This window comes from Eumetopias jubatus, unplaced genomic scaffold (genome assembly GCF_037043125.1).
Source record: "Eumetopias jubatus isolate StellerSeaLion01/CBP00866 unplaced genomic scaffold, mEumJub1_p1.0 scaffold_39, whole genome shotgun sequence".
Classification (NCBI taxonomy): Eukaryota; Metazoa; Chordata; class Mammalia; order Carnivora; family Otariidae; genus Eumetopias; species Eumetopias jubatus.
This window is the reverse complement of record NW_028274845.1, coordinates 1,141,121-1,148,403: the sequence shown is the minus strand read 5'-3', so window position 1 is coordinate 1,148,403 and position 7,283 is coordinate 1,141,121. Positions and strand designations below refer to the sequence as shown.

At 45.0% G+C, this 7,283-nt stretch overlaps 1 pseudogene; it reads left to right on the top strand.

The window, feature by feature from the left end:
- The first annotated feature begins 746 nt into the window (after positions 1 to 746).
- On the top strand, positions 747 to 1,115 carry LOC148161915 (ATP synthase peripheral stalk subunit F6, mitochondrial pseudogene; annotated as a pseudogene).
- Positions 1,116 to 7,283: the final 6,168 nt, after the last annotated feature.

Here is a 7,283-nt window from a genome sequence, read left to right as displayed (position 1 = left end):
TGCTCACACCCTTCACCCAAAGTGGCTTTCAGTGGAGAATGGGGACATTTCTGGGAAGGGATCCTACTTGATCTGTGTCCTGCTTCCGTGATTTCGGTTTTTAGGCCCTCCGTTTGCCTGTAGGTTTCCTCCTCTGCTCTAATTGCTGGGGAATGTCAGCCCTCATGGGGGTCATTTCTTTATGAAGACCTCTGTCATTTATTCTCCTCCTGGACAAGGGACAGCGGAGATCAGGTCTGGGGTTCCACAGTTCTAGCATTCCTCCTAAGCCACCTGGCTGAGCTGAAAGCATCATGACAGATCGAAATGAGGTCAGAGAAGAGGATCCCAGAGGAGTGAGATGCTGAGGGCAGGCCCTCTTCGGAGAGAGAACCACTACAAGGTCACTATCAGACCTGTTCAGGTGGGGGACGACTTACTGACCAATTCCGTGAGCAGAGAACCCACCCTCGTCATTCCAAACTCCTGAGCCAAAGGACTGCAAGATAACACATGTTGTTTGCTTTAAACCACTGCTTTTCTAATTGTTAATATGCATCAATAGAGAACTAGTTCAGATGCTTATCTCTACTTCCCCGGGTTTTTAATGTTTAGAAACATGTATGCTAATCTCTACCAAGGAAAAAATTTTGAGATTGCACTGGGACGGCGGGTAGGCGGGTGGGGGCGGAGCCACGGCCAGAAGTAGAATAGTGGAGGCAGTGGAAGCTCTGGCAGCTCAGGACTGAGAGCAAGTCAGAATTACCCTGATGCTTCAGAGGCTCTTCAGTTTCTCCTCTCTCATTCAGTCTGCAGTCTCAGTTCATTTGAGGAGCAACACTGGTGTTACCGCGGTGGCATTTAATAAAGAACTTGGTCCTGTACAGAAACTCATCGTGGACAAGATTAGAGAACACAGAACTAAGCTACAGGCATCTGGAGGACCCATTGATACTGGCCCAGAGCACCAGCAAGACCTAGGGAGGGAGCTTCTGAAGCTTAAATACACATATGGTAAAACAGACATGAATACGTTCCCAGAATTCACATTTGAAAATCCTAAATTTGAAGTCATCGAGAAGCCCCAGTCCTGGAAAACCCATGTAAAGTTTATTTGGAAATTTCACCTAGATTAGTTGTACAACTGGATCAGAATAAACAGTTCTCAACTGTGAAATGTTCTTTTGAATTCTGATTCCAAATAAATTATTTGGTGATGTTGGATGTAGAAAAAAAAAAAAACACAAAAACCCAATAACCACAGTAAACCTCTGTTCCTCACCTTCACGTGATGTTCGTTAGCCCTTGTCACATGAAGGACGCCGTGAAGGGCATTTCCTATCTACAAGAGGTTCTTTCTAACACCCTCTTCCTGAGACCATGAGGTGTGTTCTTTCTGGCCGCAAGGAATAAAAACCCCAACTTACTTCATGGGAGGTGTGTTCCTATTGATTTAGCTTAAGGGAATTACCGTCAGCTAAGGTTATGCTAGGTCTCAGGGTTCAATTTTTCACTCATGTGTGGTGGCGGATTTCCCAAAAATGACGTACTTTTTCAAGGTAAGATTGCCCCCTGTACTTCATCTTTTCTTATCCCTGCTGTCTTCCTAACTATGGGAAATTGTATAAAACAAAATAGTGATATAAAACAATATACACAATATACACAAAACAATAGTGTATAAAACAAAAACAAGATAGACAGGGTTTGGGATTTAAGAAGAGCTGTTGGGGCACCTGGGTGCCTCAGTCGGTTAAGCATCTTCCTTCAGCTCAGGTCATGATCCCAGAGTCCTGGGATCCAGCCCCACATTGGGTTCCCTGCTCGGTAGGAAGCCTGCTTCTTCCCCACCCTCTGCTGCTCCCCCTGCTTGTGTTCTCTCTCTGTGTCTCTGTCAAATAAGTAAGTAAAATCTTAAAAAAGATAATGAGAGCTGTTATAATCCTGAACTTCTGGGGAATTGATGACAAGGACCCCAGGGTAGCAGGGAAAAATGGCTTTGGGCTTTTGGAGTTGCAAATGGGCATGTGTCAAAGAACAATACATGGTTTTGGGAGATACCTTAGCAACAATTTTGGCCATAATGGCCACAAAATCCATCATCCACCAGTCACTCTGTACACAGGTTATCCAGGTTTAATTTTGGCCAATGGCAACTATATCAAGAAAGACCAGATAATTGCATAAGAGCACATCCAACAAATATGGGGATGATGTAAAAGGTTGCATTGCCAAATCAGGCCCCACTAATCATAAGTCTTACCCAGGATCAAGTTTTACTCACATTTTCAAAGGGAAATTGTGAGGTACCAGCAAAGCAACTGAGACCACTAACACTAACTGCAAGAACCGAATTCCCACATGAGGACATGCTCTGACCCAGGCAAAACATACATGGTCTCTAAATGTTGTGTGAGGTTACCACACAAAGTGGAACTCTTTGGGTTGATTTCCCATGGCTATGCTTACATAGCTGATGTGACTTTTTCTAGCGAATAAGGCCATATTAATCCACAGATTCTTAGTTTGTTTCCCTAAAGAGTTCTATACACACCAAATCACCCTCCTGAAAGCATGCCAGGGACGGGCCTTCCCAACATTCACCACCATTTGGGTGTTCACCAACAGATTCCTCACGAGATGTTTACAAGGAAAATTGACCAGGACACTTTCTTCCCTCCCTCCTTCCCCCTTTCTTTTTTGTCTGTCTTTCTTTTTCTTTCTCTCTCTCTCTCTTTCTTTACGTTCTTTCTTTTCTTTCTTTCTTTCTTTCTTTCTTTCTTTCCTTCCTTCCTTCCTTTCCTTCCTTCCTTCTTTCTTTCTTTTCTTTCTTTCTTTCTCTTTCTTTCTTCTTCCTTCCTTTCTTTCTTTTCCTTCTTTCCTTCTTTTTTTTTCCTTCCTTTCTTCTTTCTTTCTTTCTTATTTCCAGGCCAGATCCACTGAAGGGAAATGACCAAATGAAAGAACACAGTTTCCCTTCTTTTCCACACATTGTTTAGGTGGAGCTTGTAAATCAGCAAGAATCCAATAATTTCCCTAGGAAAATATATGCAGGGAAGGACAAGTTCCTCCATTACCCTTCAAGGTCTTCCAGCTTAACTAAGAATTAAGTTTACCTGAGATATTGAATATGCATGAAGAACTGATATTGAAATTCAGAACTTTAAAGAAATAGAAAGTATTAAGGCAGACATTTTTTATACATTTTAGACAAGGAGACAATACATTTCCGAGGGACGTTTGGGAGCTCTAATTTGGAGTGAGTCCTATGCAGAATTCAGACCCTCTGCTTTAAAGGCCTTGGTGAGAAGGATGTCTTTTTACTTCTTAGTACAGGGGGTGCCTTTTTCATAGGGGAGATGGGTTTCCTGCTTTCAGGGAGACAGAGGAGGGTTTGAGGTCCTTGCACCAGTTGCTATTCAAATAGCTACAATTCAAAATAATCAATATGCCATTGTGGTACATATTGGGCAATCTGACCTTGGCCCCTATGGGTACCATGGTTTCTCTTAGCCTTGCTCATTACTCAGTACCTCTTTCAGAGAGAAAACTAAACATATTATTCTTAGAAATACCAAGGGGCATCCAGGTGGCTACGTCGGATAAGCATCTGACTCTTGATTTTGGCTCAGGTCATGATCTCAGGGTCGTGGGAACCCCACGTTTGGGCTCTATGCTCAATGCAGAATCTCCTTGGGATTCTTTCTCCCTCTCCCTCTGCCCGTAATCCCTGCTCTAAATAAATAAATAAATAAATAAATAAATAAATAAATAAAATCTTTAAAAAAAAATAAAAAATAAATACCATGATCTTACCTGAAACTAATGTAACGCTGTATGTTAAGTATTCCAGAAATTTTTTAAAATTATTTTAAGGGTCACCTGGGTGGCTCAATTGGTTAAGTGTCAGTCTTTGGCTCAGGTCAGGATCCCAGGGTCCTGGGATAAGCCCCATGTCCAGCTCCCTGCTCAGGGGTGAGTCGGCTTCTCTCTCTCTCTCCCCCTCCCTCCACCACTCTGCTCTCCCAATCGCTCTCTCTCAAAGAAGTAAAGAAAATAGTTTTTAAAAAGCAATATAATGGTCCTCTCTGGAATCAATGCACTGATAATTATGCTTTCTTTTTGCTGACTCCCAGTCCCCCCATTTCTCTTTATTACCTGTCTGACCTACGTCCTTCCCCCAGTGATAGAGCCCTCTCAGGTGCACTGCTTAACCTGGAGGTGGGGCCAAAGAGAAGTGCACACATGGCTAGAATGGGCTGCCTTCAGAGTCAGTCATAACGAAACTACAGGCAGTTAGAAACGAGCCTAAAGTACCATTAGGAATAAGCACTGTGATATTTAGTGGTATGGATTTTAGGTTTGCTATTGATATCAACTTCCTTGTACAAATATGGTTAGAATCAAACATGACAGCAGGGCATCAGACAAAATGAAAGAAAACTGTGTCAAGTGTGAAGGTACTAAGTTACCAAAGTTACTCTCAGTTGTAAATTGCTTTGTCCCTCAGCCCCTCATTTCCACCTGCAGAACCTAGAAGACGTTCAACAGAGTCTCCACTTGCCATCAGATTCAATCTGGGGACACAATAATTTAAACTGTTAACCCAAACTTTCCATTTTTTCCTAATGTGTGTTGAATACCAGGTATTTCGATTGCCCATTCTCATTTTCAGTGAGGCCGCAGTGAGGACAGAGACTAATGTGGTGCATCCAGGTACTATTCTGTGTTTTGGTCTACTCTGTACTCCGTGTATCAACTTTTGTCTGCCAGTGGACCTCTGGCCAAACACGGGAAACCCAACAAATACTAAAAGTGTAGAATCTCTGGGTTGATCTGAGGAAATATCAAGCAACGTTTAGGATTCTCTAAGGCGCAGAATGGCTCTTGACCTGCAAGTACTAAGGGAGCTGCGCCATCCTTTCCTTAGGGGGAGTAATTCCAGATTCCTGACGCATGCACCTGTATATTTTTTATTTATTATTATTATTTTTTTTAATTTCAGCTAGGCTCCATGACCAACGTGGAGCTCTAACGCATGACCTTGAGATGAAGAGTTGCACGCTCTACCAACTGAGGCAGCATGGGTCCCCCGAGCACCTTTGATGCAGGCACACACCATGATTTTCATGTTGGAAAAAATAGGGCAAACTCTGGGAAATGTCTTCAATCTGCTCCACTCCTTCTGGGTATGTTTCCTGAGTTCCAATTGTGTGGGAGTCCTCTTTCCCACCCACCCACAGAAGACCCTCTCGGATCCCAACCCAGATCCCCTGGGATCCCTGGGGTCCTTTCTGTGTTAGCCTCTCCTGCTCTCAGTGTGTTTGTGCTTCTAAAGACACCTGTGAGCAGGACTGCCCTGGGGCTCCAGGAGCTACTTTTTACCCCTTCCCAGAGAACGGGGAGTACAAGCCATATATGACTCCAGCCCCATGTATCTCCCCTCCCCAAAGGCACTCAGCCTTTCACTAACAGGTGCAGCAGGGTCAAATCTCCATTCCTGGCCCAGGGGAGACTAACTCTGAAACAAAGGTGTCCCCCAGGCTCTCCTGTACCTGTCAGGACAAAGCTCCCCCACTGCCGTTGCAGGAAATCACACCTTACACAGCAATGAACTCAAAATGGTCACAGATCTACGTATAAGAGCCAAAACTATTGTGCAAGAGGACTACATGGGAGAAAATGGTCAGGAATTCACAGTAAGCAAAGAGTTCTAAGTCACTACGGCAAGAGCACGATACGTAAGAGAAAATTGAAGATGAAGAAGTTTTTTGCATCAAACTTTGCCACTGAGAAAAGGAACAGAGAAGCCACTGATTAGCAGGAAATATTTGTGGATTAAATACCCAGTGAGGACTCACATTCACGAGAGACAAGAGGACTTTGAACTCACTCAATGGGCCGAAGCAACACACTCGTTTAAGCCAGTATAAGAGTTGAATACACATGTACCAAAGGAGACACATAAAAAGGTAATCAAGGTTATTAGTAATATGTTATTAGTGCTCAAGGAAATGCAAGGACAACCACGTACCATTTTACATCAACTAGTGCGCTTCTGTTCCAAAGACGATACCAAGTGTTGCTGAGGATGTGGAGAAACTGGACCCTCCTATATTGCTGGTGGCAACGTAAAATATAAGAGCCCCTGCGGAAGCCACTTTGAGAGTTCTTAAGAGTTCAGCACAAGCTTGCCATAGGACCCAGCCATTCCACAACTAGGAATCTATCTGAGAGAAGTAAAAGCATATGTCTGCTCAAGTCTCGCTCAGAAATGTTCCGGGCAGCGTTATTGAAGGTGACCTTCGCACATCAGTGGGTCCTGGGACCCCCAGGCAAACACTGCCTGGTGAGGGGCCACATCCTGGAGTCTCAGCAGGTGGTGGCTCAGAGCCTGGTTTCTGACCTCCCAGCTGGAGTCAGGGATTCAGTGCCTGAGCCTTCAGCCTCAGGCCCCAGCAGTTCCCCTGGAATCCCCCAGGTGGCAGACTACTTAAGGGAAGAGACCTTCAGGTGGCCCAAGGACACCAGGGGGAAGCAGGCAAAGACAGGGGCAGTAGCTGGCTGGAGATACCTAGAGGAAGTCAGGGCTGCAGGACCCACGGAAGCCGCTGGCAAGATCTGGATGGATCTTAAGTATGTTTGGTCCCCTGGGTGGGCTCTAGCCACGAACCTTTAGGTTAACATCCAAAGGTTCCCTTTGATGCTCCCTCCTGCACTGGCACTGAGGCTCCCCCCAGTGCCCCCGCTCAGCATAGGGAAAAGAGCCTGTGCTGCTATTCACCTTCTTCTGAGTCTAAATGGAACACTTTGGGCTGGGTTTAGGGGAATCTGCCCTTTTCTGGCCCTCTATGTAGGGCCAGCTCCTGGGTGCTGAACCATTCCTGCGGGGGCCTAGAAGAGGCACTCTGGTCCTTCACATTGGAGCTGGGCTTGCAAAGAAGGGTTCCTGCTAATCCATATTTCCCTGGCCCTGGCTGAGCATCCTGGTCCAAGATCAGGGGCTGCAGTGACCTAAAATAGGGAACCTCCTATATGTCACTGCTCCTCTCTGGGAAAGTCCAAAGAAGGCCCATGGTAGTGGTGGGGGGGAGGGGAGGACATAGAAAATTACACTCTGTCAAAACATCATCCACAGTGAAGATTTTAAAAAAATGTTAGAGGACAGATCTCATATTATGTAGTCGGTGGTGCAGTAACAGCTCTGCGTGGTGACAGAGGGTAGCTACACTAGTAGTCAGCCTAACATAATTTATAGAGTCGTCCAATCCCTGTGTTGCCAGGTGAAACTGATGCCACACGGG